The following is a 17,195-nucleotide window of genomic DNA, read 5'->3' on the forward strand; positions in this document are numbered from 1 at the left end:
TCTCTACTAAAAAATACAAAAAAATTAGCCGGGGAGATGGCGGGCGCCTGTAGTCCCAGCTACTCGGGAGGCTGAGGCAGGAGAATGGCGTAAACCCAGGAGGCGGAGCTTGCAGTGAGCCGAGATCGCGCCACTGCACTCCAGCCTGGGTGACAGAGCGAGACTCCGTCTCAAAAAAAAAAAAAAAAAAAAAGAAGTTAAAATTGGCCAGGCACGGTGGCTCACGCCTGTAATCCCAGCACTTTGGGAGGCCAAAGTGGGTGGATCACGAGGTCAGGAGATCGAGACCATCCTGGCTAACACAGTGAAACCCTGCCTCTACTAAAAAATACAAAAAAAAAAAAAAAAAAAAGCCGGGCGTGGTGGTGGGTGCCTGTAGTCCCAGCTACTCCGGAGGCTGAGGCAGGAGAATGGCGTGAACCCAGGAGGCGGGGAGCTTGCAAAGAGCTGAGGTTGCGCCACTGCACTCCAGCCTGGGCGACAGAGCAAGACCCCATCTCAAAAAAAAAAAAAAAAGTTAAAGTTACAAATGCAGTAAGCGCTTAAAGGAGAATAAGTGCAGGAATGAGAGCAGCACAGACTCCCACAGTTTTAGAAAAAGCTCTGTCACTGCTAGGTTGGAAACAAAAATCCATAAATCTGGCTGGGCGTGGTGGCGGACGCCTGTAGTCCCAGTTACTTGGAGGCTGAGGCGTGAGAATCGCTTGAACCCAGGAGGCGGAGGTTGCAGTGAGCCGATTTGGCGCCACTGCACTCCAGCCTGGGCGTCAGAGTGAGAACTCTGTCTCAAAAAAAAAATTTTTTTTCATAAATCTGCAATGTCTCAGTTAAGAAAGAAAGGCTGGGCCAATGCAGATTTCAAATGGGAGAAAGTCATACTGTCAGTGAAGGCTGCCCGTGGCCAGAAGGCACCAGGGGATTAGCACCCTGGACTCAGTGTTGCTGGGAAATGGGGCCCCAAGGCTGGGAGCACAGTGTTTCAAGGGCATCTACCAAAGAGGGGAGCACAGAGCAAGGAGGAGCTGCAAGGGGGCTTGGCTGCCAAAGTGAATTCTGAGGAGAGAGCTATTGCTGCCTGCGATGTGCAGGCAACACAGAACACAAATGGAATCAGCAGGCAGGAGAGGCAGATAAGGACGCAGCCCCTTGTTTCTGTTTTCTCACAAGCGATGAAAACAGAAAAGAGGGTGAGCAGGTGGCCTGCACATGTGCCTCCTGTGCTGCGGCCCCTCCCAGGACCATCAGTCAGGCCCCGGGGAGGGAGCCAGCCACAGTGTGACCGGCTCTTCTCTTATGGGAAGAGAGCCTGGATAGACTGAAGCGAAGACGGTTCTGCAAGGACAAGGCCGACCCAAGGCATTGTGTTTTTTCAGAGAGGGAGAATTAGACTCCCACCAAGCAGACACCAGAGTCACTGGTTGGTTGGTGGGTGACAGTGGGGTCACAGTGGCTGCATGTCCTCCCCCAGGCTGAGCGTGACTGTGCTGACCTGGGTGGGGCAGCATGCACACCCCTCTGGCAGCGCTTTGTTGCTTGCTGATGACAAGTTTGGATGATCCCGCCAAAAACCATACTGAGATGTAGTCTCCAGTGTTGGAGGTGGGGCCTGGTGGGAGGTGCTACCCTTGTGAGATGTGGTTGTGTAAAAGCCTGTGGCACCTCCCCACACTCACGCTCTCACCCCTGCTCGGGCCATGTGCCGCACCTGCTCCCACTTCCCCTTCTGCCAAGAGTAAAAGCTCCCTGAGGCCTCCCAGAAGCCAAGCAGATGCTAGTACCATGCTTCCTGTGTGGTCTACAGAACTGTGAGCCAATTCAACCTCTTTTCTTTATAAATTACCCAGTCTCAGATATTCTTTTATACCAACACAAGAACAGCCTAACACACTCACATATCCAACATTAACGCGAAACCAACTCAGTTGTGTGTATACACAAGCTCCCCTGTTTTAAGAACATGCTGTTGGCCGGTCGAGGTGGCTCACACCTGTAATCCCAGGAGTTCGGCCGAGACTGGTGGATCACGAGGTCAGGAGATCGAGACCATCCTGGCTAACACAGTGAAACCCCGTGTCTACTAAAAATACAAAAAATTAGCCGGGCATGGTGGCGGGTGCCTGTAGTCCCAGCTACTCGGGAGGCTGAGGCAGGAGAATGGTGTAAACCCGGGGGGCGGAGCTTGCAGTGAGCCGAGATCGCAACACTACACTCCAGCCTGTACAACAGAGCAAGACTCCGTCTCAGAAAAAAAAACAAGAACCGTCATCAAAATAGGAGGCCCCACCTGAGATCAGAGAACACAGAATCTCCCCCTGGCAAAAGGAGCGCCAGAAGCAAGACAGACACCCCCAGCCACCCAGGGTGGCCACATCTGGGCACTGGAGGAAGTGTCCCGGCAGCGAGGACTCCTCGTGGCTGAGACATTGGCCCAGCCCCACCTTGGCACAATTGCCAAAGACTCCACTAGATGCTCCCATGAGCTGCGCAGCCCAAGGTTGAGGTCAGAGATAGTAAGGCCACCTAGGTGACAGCGTGATCTGTACGCCCCTCCCCTCCCCTCTTTGTCTTTGCTTTGTGCTTTCTTTTCCTTGGAAATGGCAGGTGTACATTTCTGGCTCTGAGCCCATGTCAGACCCACGAAGGAGCCCCCACTGTCCTGATCCCCTGCACGGCACCCCACCACAAGCAGCAGGCACACGCGGTGGGAATCAGGTAACAGTTTCCTCGGGAAGCCCCTTCCATGGGAGACCACTCTCTGCTGCTGCTGCAGCCTGCTGGCCCTGTGCCCTTTCAGGATCAGCTCTTCGACCCCAGCCTAGGGCCCTGGCCAGGTCTCCACTGCCAGCCCCAAGGCTTAAAGCACAGCATGTGCCTGCCAGGTCTGACTCCAGAGGATGGAGAAAAGGCCCCAGACCACACACACCCGGGCCACAGCAGAGAGCAGCACACTCCTGGTGTGCTGGGGAATTTCTAAGGTGCAGCACCCTCTTGACAGGTACACCAGGAAGTTTAATACTTTGTATTACCTTGGTAACCAGAGAAGAGGAATCATTAAAACTCAAAAACAGTGCTGTGTGTAGTGGCTCACACCTGTAATCCCTGCGCTTTGACAGGCCAAGGTAAGAGGATCGCTTGAGACTGGGTGTTCAAAGCCAGCCTGGACAACACAGGCTGTATTTACCTCTACAAAAAATAATTTTAAAAAAAATTGGCCAGGCATAGTGGCACACGCCTGTGGTCCCAGCTACTGGGGAGGCTGAGGCAGGAGGATCACATGAACCCAGTAGTTCAAGGCTGCAGTGAGCTATGATCGCACCACTGCACTCCTCCTGGGCAACAGAGCAAGACCCAATCTCTTTAAAAGAAAAAAATGCCGACCAGGCACCGTGGCTCAAGCCTGTAATCCCAGCACTTTGGGAGGCCGAGACGGGAGGATCACGAGGTCAGGAGATCGAGACCATCGTGGCTAACCCGGTGAAACACCGTCTCTACTAAAAAAAAAAAAAAAATAACAAAAAACTAGCCGGGTGAGGTGGCGGCGCCTGTAGTCCCAGCTACTCGGGAGGCTGAGGCAGGAGAATGACGTAAACCCGGGAGGCGGAGCTTGCAGTGAGCCGAGATCACACCACTGCTCTCCAATCTGGGCAACAGAGCGAGACTCCATCTCAAAAAAAAAAAAAGAAAAGGAAAAAAATGCCGTGTCAGCTAGCGGTGAGGAGGCTACATGCAGGTGCCGAGAACTTCAGGACATTTCTGTCCACAGAAATCTTTCGTTTTACCTCCTGCCATTGATCATCTGTTCACTCTGCACAAAAAGTAGACCTTGCACTGCATTTACAAATGTTTGGCTCTCCAGGACTCTAATGTTAAATCTTGAAGGTCGTAGTTAACATTCCATTGTCAAGATCCTCTCAGATCACTGGGAGCCCATGTCTCCTTGGCCATGGTTATCAAACTTCCCTTAAGACAAGTCCTGACCCCTGTGAAGCCCCGAAGCCTCTTCTCTTCAGCAAACCTGGTCATTCCTCCCCTCTTGCTCATCTCTCTATTTTTAAAGTAGATTTTACTCTTTTAGTACCACTTTTTACAGAGTAATTAAGCAGATAGTACATGGAGTCCCACACACCCACCCCAGCACCGTCAGCACACCTATCCTCCGCCAACCCTTGACAACCACGGGGCTTTTTACTGTTGCTGTGGTTTTGCCTTTCCAAACTGTCATGTAGTTAGAAGAGAATGTGTCATTTTCCAACTGGCTTCTTTCAGCCATACGCAGTCAATATTCCTTCATGTCTGTTTGTGGCTGCATAGCTCATTTCTTCTTATCACTGAAGAATATTCCATTGTATGGATATACCACTGATTGTGTCTCCATTCCTCCATTCAGCTATCAAAGAATGTCTCACTTGCATCCAATTTTTGGCAATTATAAATAAAGCTGCTGTAAACATATCCAAGTGCAGGTTTTTGTGTGAACTTCTTAAGTTTTCAGCTCATTCGGCATGACTCTACCAGGGCCAGATGTTTTAAGAAATATTAGCTGGGCACGGTAGCTCACGCCTGTAATCCCAGCACTTTGGGAGGCCCAGGTGGGCAGATCACAAGGTCAGGAGTTCAAGACCAGCCTGGCCAAGATGGTGAAACCCCATCTCTACTAAAAATACAAAAATTAGCCAGGCGTGGTGGTGGGCGCCTGTCATCCCAGCTACTTGGGAGGCTGAGGCAGGAGAATCACTTGAACCCAGGAGGCAGAGGTTGCAGTGAGCTGAGATGGCACCACTGCACTCAAGCCTGGGTGACAGAGTGAGACTCCATCTCAAAAAAAAAGAAATATCAATTCTCTACAATCTCTTCCAGAAAATGGAAGCAGAGGAATCACTCATAACTCATTCTATAATGCCAGCATTACCCTAATCCCAAAACCAGATAAAGATGTTATATAGGCCGGGCGCCATGACCCAAGCCTGTAATCCGAGCACTTTGGGAGGCCGGGGCAGGTGGATCACTTGAGGTCAGGAGTTCAAGACCAGCCTGGCCAACATGGTGACACTACTAAAAAGTACAAAAAAATTAGCTGGGCATGATGGCACGTGCCTGTAATCCCAGCTCAGGAGGCTGAGGCAGGAGAATCGTTTGGACCCGGGAGGTAGAGATTGCAGTGAGCCGAGATCACGCCATTGCACTCCAGCCTGGGTGACAAAGGGAGACTCTGTCTCAAAAAATAAATAAATAAAAAATAAAGGAAAACTATGGAGCAATATCTTTTCATGATCATAGATGCAAAATTGCTCAGTAAAATATGAGCAAATAGAACCCAACAATGTATACAAAGAAGTATACGTCTTGACCAGGTGGGATTGATTCCTGGCATGTAAATCTGGCTCAACATTCAAAAATCGGGCCAATTTTACAGGTTCACACCTGTAATCCCAGCACGTTAGGGTCGAGGCAGGCGGATCACTCGAGCCCAGGAGTTTAAGACCAACTTGGTCAATGTGGCAAAACCCCATCTCTACAAAAAATATACAGACAGTCAGGCCTGGTGCGAGTGCCTGTGGTCCCAGCTACTCAGGAGGCTGAGGTGGGAGCAACACCTAGGCCCAGGAAGTCAAAGCTGCAGTGAGCAGTGATGGCAAAACGTCACTTCTGCCTGGGAGACAGAGTGAAATCCTGCCTAAAAAAAAGGAAATAAATAAATCAGGGCCAGGCACAGTGGCTCACGCCTGTAATCCCAGCACTTTGGGAAGCCGAGGCAGGTGGATCACCTGAGGTCAGGAGTTCGAGACCAGCTGGGCCAACATGGCAAAACCCTGTCTCTACTAAAAATACAAAAATTAGCTGGGCATGGTGGCATGTGCCTGTAATCCCAGCTACTTGGGAGGCTGAGACAAGAAAATCACTTGAACCCAGGAGGTGGAGGTTGCAGTGAGCCGAGATGGCGCCATTGCACTCCAGTCTGGGCAACAGAGCGAGACTGTCTCGAAAAAAAAAAAAAATCAACTATGGTCATCACATCAACAGCCTAAAAAAGAAAAATCATACATGATCAGATAGACAGATTCAGAAAGAAGCCAGGTATGGTGGCTTGCAGCTATACTCCGTGCTACTGAGAAGGCTGAGGCAGGAGAATCACCTAAGCCCAGGAACTTGAGACCAGCTTCAGCAACAAAAACTGACACCCATTCATGGTAAAAACTCCCAGCAAATTAGAATAGAGAGGAACTTTTTTAACTTGATAAAGAACATCTACAAAACACCCACAGCTAACATGCTTAATGGTGAGAAACAAGAAGTTCACCCTCTATAATTGGGTGTCCCCTCCCACCACTCCGATTATACATAGTATTGAAAGAGAAAAACCACCATCCTAGTATATTGTGTCTAATGAAACTGTTTTTCCTAATGGAGATAAAATACAGCTGGGCATAGTGTTTCATGCCTGTAATCCCAGCACTTTGGGAGGCCAAGGCAGGAGGATTTCTTGGGGCCAGCAGGTTGAGACCAGCCTGGGCAAAAAAGTGAGACTCTGCCTCTGCCAATAAAAAAAAGAAAGAAAAAGGAAAAAAAAAATCAGCTTGTTTCCGCAAGCCTGTAGTCGCAGCTACTCAGGAGGCTGAGGCAGGGGGATCACTTGAGTCTAGGAGTTCAAGATTGCAGTGAGCTATGATGGCACCACTGTACTCCAGCTTGAGTGACAGAAGAAGAGCCTGTCTCAAAAACAAAACAAGGCCAGTTGTGGTGGCTCACACTTGTAATCCCAGCACTTTGGAAGGCCAAGGAGGGTGGATCACCTGAGGTCAGGAGTTCAAGACCATCCTGGCCAACATGGTGAGACCCCCTCTCTACTAAAAATACAAAAATTAGCTGGGTGTGGTGGTGGGCACCTGTAATCCCAGCTTCTTGAGAGGCTGAGGCAGGAGAATCAGTAGAACCCAGAGACGGCAGTTGCAGTGAGCCAAGATCATGCCATTGCACTCTAGCCTGGAAAACAAAGCGAGACTGTCTCAAAAACAAAACAAAACAAACTGCCAGACATAGTGGCTCACTCCTATAATCCCAGCACTTTGGGAAGCCAAGGCGGGAGGATTGCTTGACTCTAGAAGTTCAAAGTCGCAGTGAGCTTGGATCGTGCCACTGCACTCCATCCTAAGCCACAGAGCAAGCCCCTGCCTCTAAAGTATAAATACTTTATTAGACAAGCAAAAGCAGAGGGAATTTTGCCAGTAGCACTGCTTTATAAGAAATGTTAAAATAAGTTTGGCCGGGCGCGGTGGCTCAAGCCTGTAATCCCAGCACTTTGGGAGGCCGAGACGGGCGGATCACGAGGTCAGGAGATCGAGACCATCCTGGCTAACACAGTGAAACCCCGTCTCTACTAAAAAAATACAAAAAAACTAGCCGGGCGAGGTGGCAGCGCCTGTAGTCCCGGCTCCTCGGGAGGCTGAGGCAGGAGAATGGTGGGAACCCAGGAGACGGAGCTTGCAGTGAGCTGAGATCCGGCCACTGCACTCCAGCCCGGGTGACAGAGCGAGACTCCGTCTCAAAAAAAATAAATAAATAAATAAAAATAAAATAAAATAAGTTCTGCAGGCCGGGCGCGGTGGCTTAAGCCTGTAATCCCAGCACTTTGGGAGGCCGAGACAGGCGGATCACGAGGTCAGGAGATCGAGACTATCCTGGCTAACACGGTGAAACCCCATCTCTACTAAAAATACAAAAAACTAGCCGGGCTAGGTGGCGGGGGCCTGTAGTCCCAGCTACTCGGGAGGCTGAGGCAGGAGAATGGCGTGAGCCCGGGAGGCGGAGCTTGCAGTGAGCTGAGATCTGGCCACTGCACTCCAGCCTGGGCGACAGAGCAAGACTCCGTCTCAAAAAAAAAAAAAAAAAAAGTTCTTCATCAGCCTGGGCAACATTGTGAAACCCCATCTCTACAAAAAATACAAAAATTGGCTGGGCATGGTCGCTCACACCTGTAGCTATTTTGGGGGCTGAGGCGGGAGGATCACTTGAACCCTGGAGGCGGAGGTTGTAGTGAGCCATTACCATGCCACTGCACTCCAGCCTGGGTAACAGAGTGAGGCCCTGTTTCAAAAAAACGTTCTTGAGAGGGAAGGAGAATGATATAAGTTGGAAGCTCAGATCTACATAAACATTTTAAATCCCTGCTCCTCTCTTAAAGCTTCCATTTCTCTGCGTACATCACCCATCTGTTCTGGCTTGTCCCACTTTTTCCATTAGAGCCCTTAGCATACTAATCCTAGGTATTTTAAATTCTCAGTCTGATCATTCCAAAGTCTCTGCCATCTGAGTCTGGGTCTGTCACTTGCTTTGTCTCTTCACACTGTGCTTTTTCTGATCTTTTAGCATGCCTTACAATTTTTTGTTGAAAGATGTGATCTTTTGGGTAACACTGAGGTGGACAGGCCTTTAGTGTGAGGTTTTTCTGTTTTTCTGGCTAAGAGTGAGGCTGTGTTTTGCTGTACGTGTCAGAGGCTAAAATGTTCTTCAGTGTCTTTGTTTCTGTTTCCCCTCTCGTCTTTGTTTTTTCCCTGCAGACTTTTTCTTAAGTGGAGCCTGAGTCTTCCTTCTTTCAGCAGTGACCCTCTGTATTGTGTGGGAGCCTTGCAGATGGGCAGCAAGGTGTGGACAGAGGGGAAGCGCTCTGGGATCCTATGATTAGCTCTCAGTCTTTTTTTGTTTTGTTTTGTTTTTTGTTTTTTGTTTGTTTTTTTTTTTTTTTGAGACGGAGTCTCGCTCTGTTGCCCAGGCTGGAGTGCAGTGGCCAGATCTCAGCTCACTGCAAGCTCCGCCTCCCGGGTTTACGCCATTCTCCTGCCTCAGCCTCCCGAGTAGCTGGGACTACAGGCGCCCGCCACCTCGCCCGGCTAGTTTTTTGTATTTTTAGTAGAGATGGGGTTTCACCATGTTAGCCAGGATGGTCTCAATCTCCTGACCTCGTGATCCGCCCGTCTTGGCCTCCCAAAGTGCTGGGATTACAGGCTTGAGCCACCGCGCCCGGCCAGCTCTCAGCCTTTTAGTGAGCCCGTGTCCCTGGGCTGTGACCTTCACAGGTGCATCTTAGCTTTTCTTGCCCTCTTGGGTAAGTCAGAAGGGTTAGCGAGAACCGGAGTTGGGTGTGTCCCTTCCCCTGTGTTGGGTAAGGCTCTGGGAGGTCTTCTCTCCTGCTAGCTGGTCTTTGTTGTTGAGAACACTCTAGGAACAATTCCGAATGGTTGCTTTTCCCTTCTCCCTGGTCAAACACAAGGGACTTCCCTCCATTCTTCACTATGAGAACCTGACGGGGCCCTTTGGAGGTAAAACCAACAAAAGTGTGGGAGTCCCGCTTAGACTGGATCCCCATGAGGTTGTGGTTTTGTTTTGTTTTGTTTTTTGAGATGGAGTCTCTCTCCATCGCCCAGGCTGGAGTGCAGTGGCACAATCTCAGCTCACCGCAACCTCCGCCTCCCAGGTTCAAGCGATTCTCCTGCCTCAGCCTCCCAAGTAACTGGGATTACAGGCGCCCACCACCACACCCGGCTAATTGTTTATTTTCAGTAGAAACAGGGTTTCACCATGTTGGCCTGGCTGGTCTCGAACTCCTGACCTCAAGTGATCCACCCACCTCAGCCTCCCAAAGTGCTGGGATTACAGGCGTGAGCCACCGCGCCTGGACCCTGCAATGAGTTTTTGACTTTTGAAACTCATACAAAATCCGGCCATTCATCTAAGTTGCCATTTAAGGGGTCCTTTAAGTCTTCCTGCCAGCTCCTGGCGCTGGTGGCTTCTGCTCCCAGCAAACTGTGATCTCGAGCCTTTGCCTGCCTCTCTGGCGTTTGGTGTGGTGGCTTGTCCTATGGCCTCAGTTCCCTGATGGATCTAAGAAAATCATTGAGTTTCACTTTATTCAGTTATGTTCTTGTTGTAAGGGCAGGAGCGATGACTTGACATGTTGGAACTGAAACTGGAAGTCACTCCCATTCTCATACCTGTTACCCAGTGCGTTTCCTAACAGATGAATCCAGAAGGTCAGGGTATTCGCTCACCAGGTGTGGTTGGAGAAACCATGAATCCAGTGTCTTGGACAAACCAGAGGACTAGAGGAGTATCTTGTATCTGATTTCACATATGCCAACAATGACCACAGTGCAGAGGGCCGGGGGGCTGGGGACATATCTATCGTGGGTGGCCAATAACAAAAGTCCATTCCAAAACAGGTAACGAATCACGAAGCTACAGACACCTTGCCTCCTCCCCAGCTGATGGTCAGTGAGGGAAAACTGCCTGCTTACATGAGGAAAGCATCCACTATTAGTAAACAGGGAAACACAAATTAAAGATGAAGTGCCATTTTGTGTATACTTTACTTTGGTTTTTCACAAAAGAGAACTTATAAAAGCCAAATGTCCAGCACTTTGGGAGGCCAAGGCAGGAGAATCGTTTAAGCCCTGGAGTTCGAGACCAGCCTGGGCAACATGGCAAGCCCCATTTCTCCAAAAAAAAGAAAAAAAATTGTTTTAAATTAGCCAGGCATGGTGGCACACACCTATAGTCCTAGCTACTTGGGAAGCTGGGGTGGGAGGATCGCTTGACCCAGGGTGTCAGTGCTGCAGTGAGCCGTGATTGAGCCACTGCACTTCAGGCTGGGTGACACAGCGAAACCCCATCTCTAAAAATAAAAAATAATAATAAAATAAAAATAACTGCCAAATGTCATAAAGGTGTAAAGAAATCCATCCCCTTTAGCATTGTTAACAGCACTGTAGAGGAATACAGTGGGATCTGGATGATGCAACTGGAGCCAACGAGAAGATGAGTTTGGCTCCGTCATTCCATTCCTGAGATTTTCTTCTCTTGACAAAAATTCAAGAGGAAACAGCCCATATACAAAGATGTTTATACCGGCATTATTTATAATAGCAAAACTAAGGTGAGTAGCCTCCAACGCCCAACATGCCAGCATAAGGGAATTGGTCTAGCAAACTTAGCAAGTAAATGCGGCAGTCACCGAGTGTCTCCACATTACCACCCATGCTTGCATCCTCCCTGCACCAAGCAAATGCTAGTCACACTTGTGAATGAGGTAGCCTGTCCACTCCTCTGAAGTTTCATCACCCCCGTGTCTTGCCCCACTTGCCAGGAAGTTCCTGGGAAGCACAGTGTGTGGCCTGCTCACTCTGGCCTGCCTGCCACTTACCTCAGCCCCTGGTATCAAGAAAGACTCCAAAGGACAACTGACGCTTAAAATGTGGGCCACAGACCAGCACCACTGTCATCACCTGGTCATAAATGCAGACTCTCTGTGGGGAGGGGGACGCGAGGAGTTGTTATTTAATAGGTGCAGTTTCCATTTTGCCATATGGAAAGTGTTTTGGAGATTGCACAACAGTGTGAACACATTGAACGCTGCTGAACTGTACACTTAAAAAAGGCTTAACATGGGCCGGGTGCAGTGGCTCATGCCTGTAATCCCAGCATTTTGGGAGGCCAAGGCCGGACGATTGCTTGAGCCCAGGAGTTTGAGACCAGCCTGGGCAACATAGGAAGACCCCATTTCTACAAAAATAAAAATAAAAAATTAGCTGGGCATAGTGGCGCAGACCTGTAGTCCCAGCTACGCAGGCGACTAAGATGGGAGGATTACTTGAGTCCAGGAGGCTGCAGTGAGCAGTGATTGTACCTCTGTACTCTGGCCTGGGTGGCAGAATGAAACTTCATCCCTTAAAAAAAAAAAAAAAAAGGCCGGGCGCGGTGGCTCAAGCCTGTAATCCCAGCACTTTGGGAGGCCGAGACGGGCGATCACGAGGTCAGGAGATCGAGACCATCCTGGCTAACACGGTGAAACCCCGTCTCTACTAAAAAAATACCAAAAAATACTAGCCGGGCAAGGTGGCGGGCGCCTGTAGTCCCAGCTACTCAGGAGGCTGAGGCAGGAGAATGGCGTAAACCCGGGAGGCGGAGGCCGCAGTGAGCTGAGATCCAGCCACTGTACTCCAGCCCGGGCGACAGAGCGAGACTCCGTCTCAAAAAAAAAAAAAAAAAGGCCGGGCGCGGTGGCTCAAGCCTGTAATCCCAGCACTTTGGGAGGCCGAGACGGGTGGATCACGAGGTCAGGAGATCGAGACCATCCTGGCTAACACGGTGAGACCCCGTCTCTACTAAAAATACAAAAACTAGCCGGGCGACGTGGCGGGCGCCTGTAGTCCCAGCTACTCGGGAGGCTGAGGCAGGAGAATGGCGTAAACCCGGGAAGCGGAGCTTGCAGTGAGCTGAGAACCGGCCACTGCACTCCAGCCTGGGCGACAGAGCGAGACTCCGCCTCAAAAAAAAAAAAAAAAAAAAAAAAGGTTTAACATGGTAAATTTTATGCTATGTGTATTTTACCACAATTTAAAATAATGGGCTGGGTACAGTGGCTCACACCTATAATCCCAGCACTTGGGGAGGCCAACGTGGGTGGATCGCTTGAGTCCAGGAGTTTGAGACCAGCCTGGCCAACATGGCAAAACCCCATCTCTACAAAAACTGCAAAAAATTAGCCAGGTGTGGTGGCGCACGCCTGTGGTCCCAGCTACTCGGGAGGCTGAGGCAGAAGAATCACTTGAGCCTGGGAAGCAAAGGTTGCAGTGAGCCGTGATTGTGCCACTGCGCTCCAGCCTGGGCAACAGAGTGAAATCCTATCTCAAAAATAAATAAATAGGCCTGGCGCGGTGGCTCATGCCTGTAATCCCAGCCAAGCTACTCGGGAGGCTGAGGCAGGAGAATGATGTGAACCCAGGAGGCAGAGCTTGCAGTGAGCCGAGATCATGCCACTGCACTACAACCTGGGCAACAGAGCAAGACTCCGTCTCAAAATAAATAAATAAATAAATAAAACAATAAAATAAAATAAAATGCAGAATCTTTTTTTGAGACAGAGCCAAGATTGCACCACCCAGGCTGGCATGCAGTGGCACAATCTCCACTCACTGCAACCTTTGCCTCCCAGGTTCAAGCAATCCTCATGCCTCAGCCTCCCAAGTAGCTGAGACCACAGGTATGCGCCACCATGCCTGGCTATTTTTTTTTGTATTTTAGTAGAGATGGGGCTTCACCATGTTGGCCAGGCTGGTCTCGAACTCCTGACCTCAAGTGATCTGCCCGCCTTAGCCTCCCAAAGTGCTGGGATTACAAGTGGGAGCCACCGTGCCCGGCCTAAAATGCAGAATCTCAGGCCACACCCCAGACTTACCATTTTAGCAACCACATTTTTTTTTTTTTTTTTGAGACGGAGTCTCGCTCTGTCGCCCAGGCTGGAGTGCCGTGGCCGGATCTCAGCTCACTGCAAGCTCCGCCTCCCGGGTTTACGCCATTCTCTCGCCTCAGCCTCCCGAGTAGCTGGGACTACAGGCGCCCGCCATCTCGCCCGGCTAATTTTTTGTATATTTTAGTAGAGACGGGGTTTCACCGTGTTAGCCAGGATGGTCTCGATCTCCTGACCTCGTGATCCGCCCGTCTCGGCCTCCCAAAGTGCTGGGATTACAGGCTTGAGCCACCGCGCCCGGCCTTAGCAACCACATTTTAACAAAATCCCCAGGTGATTCATGTAAGTTTTGAGAAGGCCTGTACGTTGGGTGTATAGCCACTCTGTTTCGTTTTTTGAAATGGAGTCTGGCTTTGTTGCCCAGGCTGGAGTGCAACAGCACGATCTCAGCTCACTACAACTTCTGCCTCCTGGGTTCAAGCCTCCTGAGTAGCTGGAATTACAGGTGAGCACCACCAAGGCCGTCTAATTTTTGTATTTTTAGTAGAGATGGGGTTTCACCATGTTGGCCAGGCTGGTCTTGAACTCCTGACCTCGTGATCCGTTCACCTCAGCCTCCCAAAGTGCTGGGATTACAGGTGTGAGCCACCACGCCCAGCCACTACTCCTAAAATGTTTTTTAGGTTCCCATCATTAGGTAACTCTTTCTTTTTTTTTTTTTTTTTTTTTTTTTTTTGAGACAGAGTCTCTCTCTGTCGCCCAGGCTGGAGTGCAGTGGCCGGATCTCAGCTCACTGCAAGCTCCGCCTCCCGGGTTTACGCCATTCTCCTGCCTCAGCCTCCCGAGTAGCTGGGACTACAGGCGCCCGCCACCTCGCCCGGCTAGTTTTTTGTATTTTTTAGTAGAGACGGGGTTTCACCATGTTAGCCAGGATGGTCTCAATCTCCTGACCTCGTGATCTGCCCATCTCGGCCTCCCATAGTTAACTCTTTCTAATGAACACATACGTTTTGTTTTTCTCACTCACTGTGGGAGGCTGGTCCTTATCTTCTCTTGGACTCCTTCATTTACACGAAAAATGGAGAAATCAAGTGGCAGCTGGCAGACTCCAAGGACAGCATGATGCCATGGCAACTGCTTCCATCAATAACTTAATTTCATCTCTGCTCTTACATCTTTCTCTCCTCAGTTCTAAAGCTGGAAAATTTTTAATTTGGAAAGAACATAAGATGACTTGTGGTTGCTATGCCAACAGCACCTGCCTGCTTCCTAATGGGCTTTCTGATCATAAAGGAAAGTCTTAGCAAGTCACAAAACTTTAGACTCCAGAGGCTCTGGAGGGCACTCTGCACAGCACGGCCTCTCACTTGGCCGAGGAGACCACTGACACCCTGGAGGTTAAGTTCCCTGTCTGTCCACAGCAATTCTACCAGCCTGCACTGAAGTTACACCAAAGCAGGCAGCTTAGTTTTGGCCAACCCGAAGGATTTAGGTAGAATTTGGGTGGAAGGCAGGCTGGGCGACCCTTGAAGGAGAGTTGCTGTAAGTATCTTTCTACCCCCAAAATCTAGTATATTAGTCAGCTTGGGCTGCTGTAACAAAGTACCACAGACTGGGCGGCTTGAATAGCAGGGATTTATTTTCTCATAGTCCTGGAGGCTGGAAGTCCAATGTCAAGGCATCCGCAGGGTTGATTTCTTCTGCGGCCTCTCTCCCTGGCTTGTCGATGGCATCTTCTCCCTGTGGGCTCACATGGTCATCCCTCTGTGTGTGTCTGTATTCTAATCTCTCTCTTTTTTTTAAGATGGAGTCTTGCTCTGTCACCCAGGCTGGAGTGCAGTGGTGTGCTCTAAGCTCACTGTAGCCTCCGATTCCTAGGTTCAAGAGATTCTCCTGCCTCAGCCTCCTGAGTAGCTGGGCCTACAAATGCGAGCCATCATGCCCAGCTAATTTTTGTATTTTTAGTTGAAACAGGGTTTCACCATGTTGGCCAGAATGGTCTCGATCTCCTGACCTTGTGATCCATCCACCTTGGCCTCCCAAAGTGTTGGGATTACAGGCATGAGCCACCGCACCCGGCCAATTGCTCTCTTTTTTTTTAAGAGACAGGTCTTGCTCTGTTGCCCAGGCTGGAATGCAGTGGCACAGTCATAGCTCACTACAGCCTCGGACTCCCGGACTGAAGCCATCTTTCCACCTTAGCATCCTGAGTAGCTGGGACTACAGGCATGTGCTACCACACCCAGCTAATTAAAAAAAAAAAAAAAAAAGCCAGGCACAGTGGCTCACACCTGTAATCTTAGTACTTTGGGAGGCTGAGGTCAGGGAATCACTTGAGTCCAGGAGTTCAAGACCAGCTTGGGCACCATAGAAAGTTGTTGGTTTTTGGCCGGGCGCGGTGGCTCAAGCCTGTAATCCCAGCACTTTGGGAGGCCGAGTCGGGTGGATCACGAGGTCAGGAGATCGAGACCATCCTGGCTAACACGGTGAAACCCCGTCTCTACTAAAAAATACAAAAAACTAGCCGGGCGAGGTGGTGGGCGCCTGTAGTCCCAGCTGCTCGGGAGGCTGAGGCAGGAGAATGGCGTGAACCCGGGAGGCGGAGCTTGCAGTGAGCCGAGATCCGGCCACAGCACTCCAGCCTGGGCGACAGAGTGAGACTCCGTCTCAAAAAAAAAAAAAAAAAAAAAAAAAAAAAAAGAAAGTTGTTGGTTTTTTTTTTTTTTTTTTTGAGACGGAATCTCCCTCTGTCACCCAGGCCAGAATGCAGTGGCACTATCTCGGCTCACTGCAACCTCTGCCTCCCAGGTTGAAGCAATTCTCCTGCCTCAGCCTCCCAGGTAGCTGGGATTACAGATGTGCACCACCACACCTGGCTGATTTTGTACTTTTAATAGAGACAGGGTTTCACCATGTTGGCCAGGTTGGTCTCAAACTCCTGACCTCAGGTGATCCACCTACATTGGCCTCCCAAAGTGCTGGGATTACAGGCGTGAGCCATGGCACCCAGCCTACAGAAACATTTAAAAATTAGCTGGGCGTGGTGGTGCCTGCCTGTAGTCCCAGCTACTTGGTAGGGTGAAGTGGGAGGATTGCTTGAGCCCAGGAGGCTGAAGCTGCAGTGAGCCGTGATCGCGCCACTGCACTCCAGCCTGAGCAACAGAGCAAGACCCTGTGTCCAAAAATAATAATTTGTTTTAGAGATGGGGGTCTCCCGACTGGGCCTCTCAAAGAGCCGGAATTATAGGTATAAGCCACCATGTCTTGCCTAATCTGTTTTTTGTTTGTTTGTTTGTTTGCTTTTGATCTGAAGTCTCGCTCTGTTGCCCAGGCTGGAGTGCAATGGCACAATCTCAGCTCACTGCAACCTCCACCTCCCAGGTTCAAGCGATTCTCCTGCCTCAGCGTCCCAAGTAGCTGGGTTTATAGACGCCCAACACTACACCTGGCTAATTTTTGTATTTTTAGTAGAGACAGGGTTTCACCATGTTAGTCAGGATGGTCTCGAACTCCTGATCTCAGATGATCCGCCCGCCTCAGCCTCCCAAAGTGCTGGGATTACAGGCGTGAGCCACCACACTTGGCCACCTAATCTCTTTTTATAAGGACACTAGTCATATAGATTAAGGCCCACCCTCATGATCTCAATGTTTTCTTTAAATACTCTCTTTCCAAATGCAGTCACGTGTGAAAGACACTCAGCCTGTTAACACCCAGTCAGATGGGATCCCCTGGGGAGGCCTCAGCCTCTGCTGTGTCTCAACCCTCCGGCGGTCTGGCTCCATCTCATCAGTCAACACATGCTGTCATTCTGTGCAGGGCTGGAGAACCTGTGATGGGCACCAACCCTGCAGCAATTTCATAGGCTCCATACTCCTACCCATGCCTGGAATAGGCAGCCTGGTCTGTTCACCCATGTTGGGCTTCGAGTGGATAACTACACGGCCAGCTGACT

This window comes from Trachypithecus francoisi, unplaced genomic scaffold (assembly GCF_009764315.1).
Source record: "Trachypithecus francoisi isolate TF-2019V2 unplaced genomic scaffold, Tfra_2.0 Lachesis_group14, whole genome shotgun sequence".
Classification (NCBI taxonomy): domain Eukaryota; kingdom Metazoa; phylum Chordata; class Mammalia; order Primates; family Cercopithecidae; genus Trachypithecus; species Trachypithecus francoisi.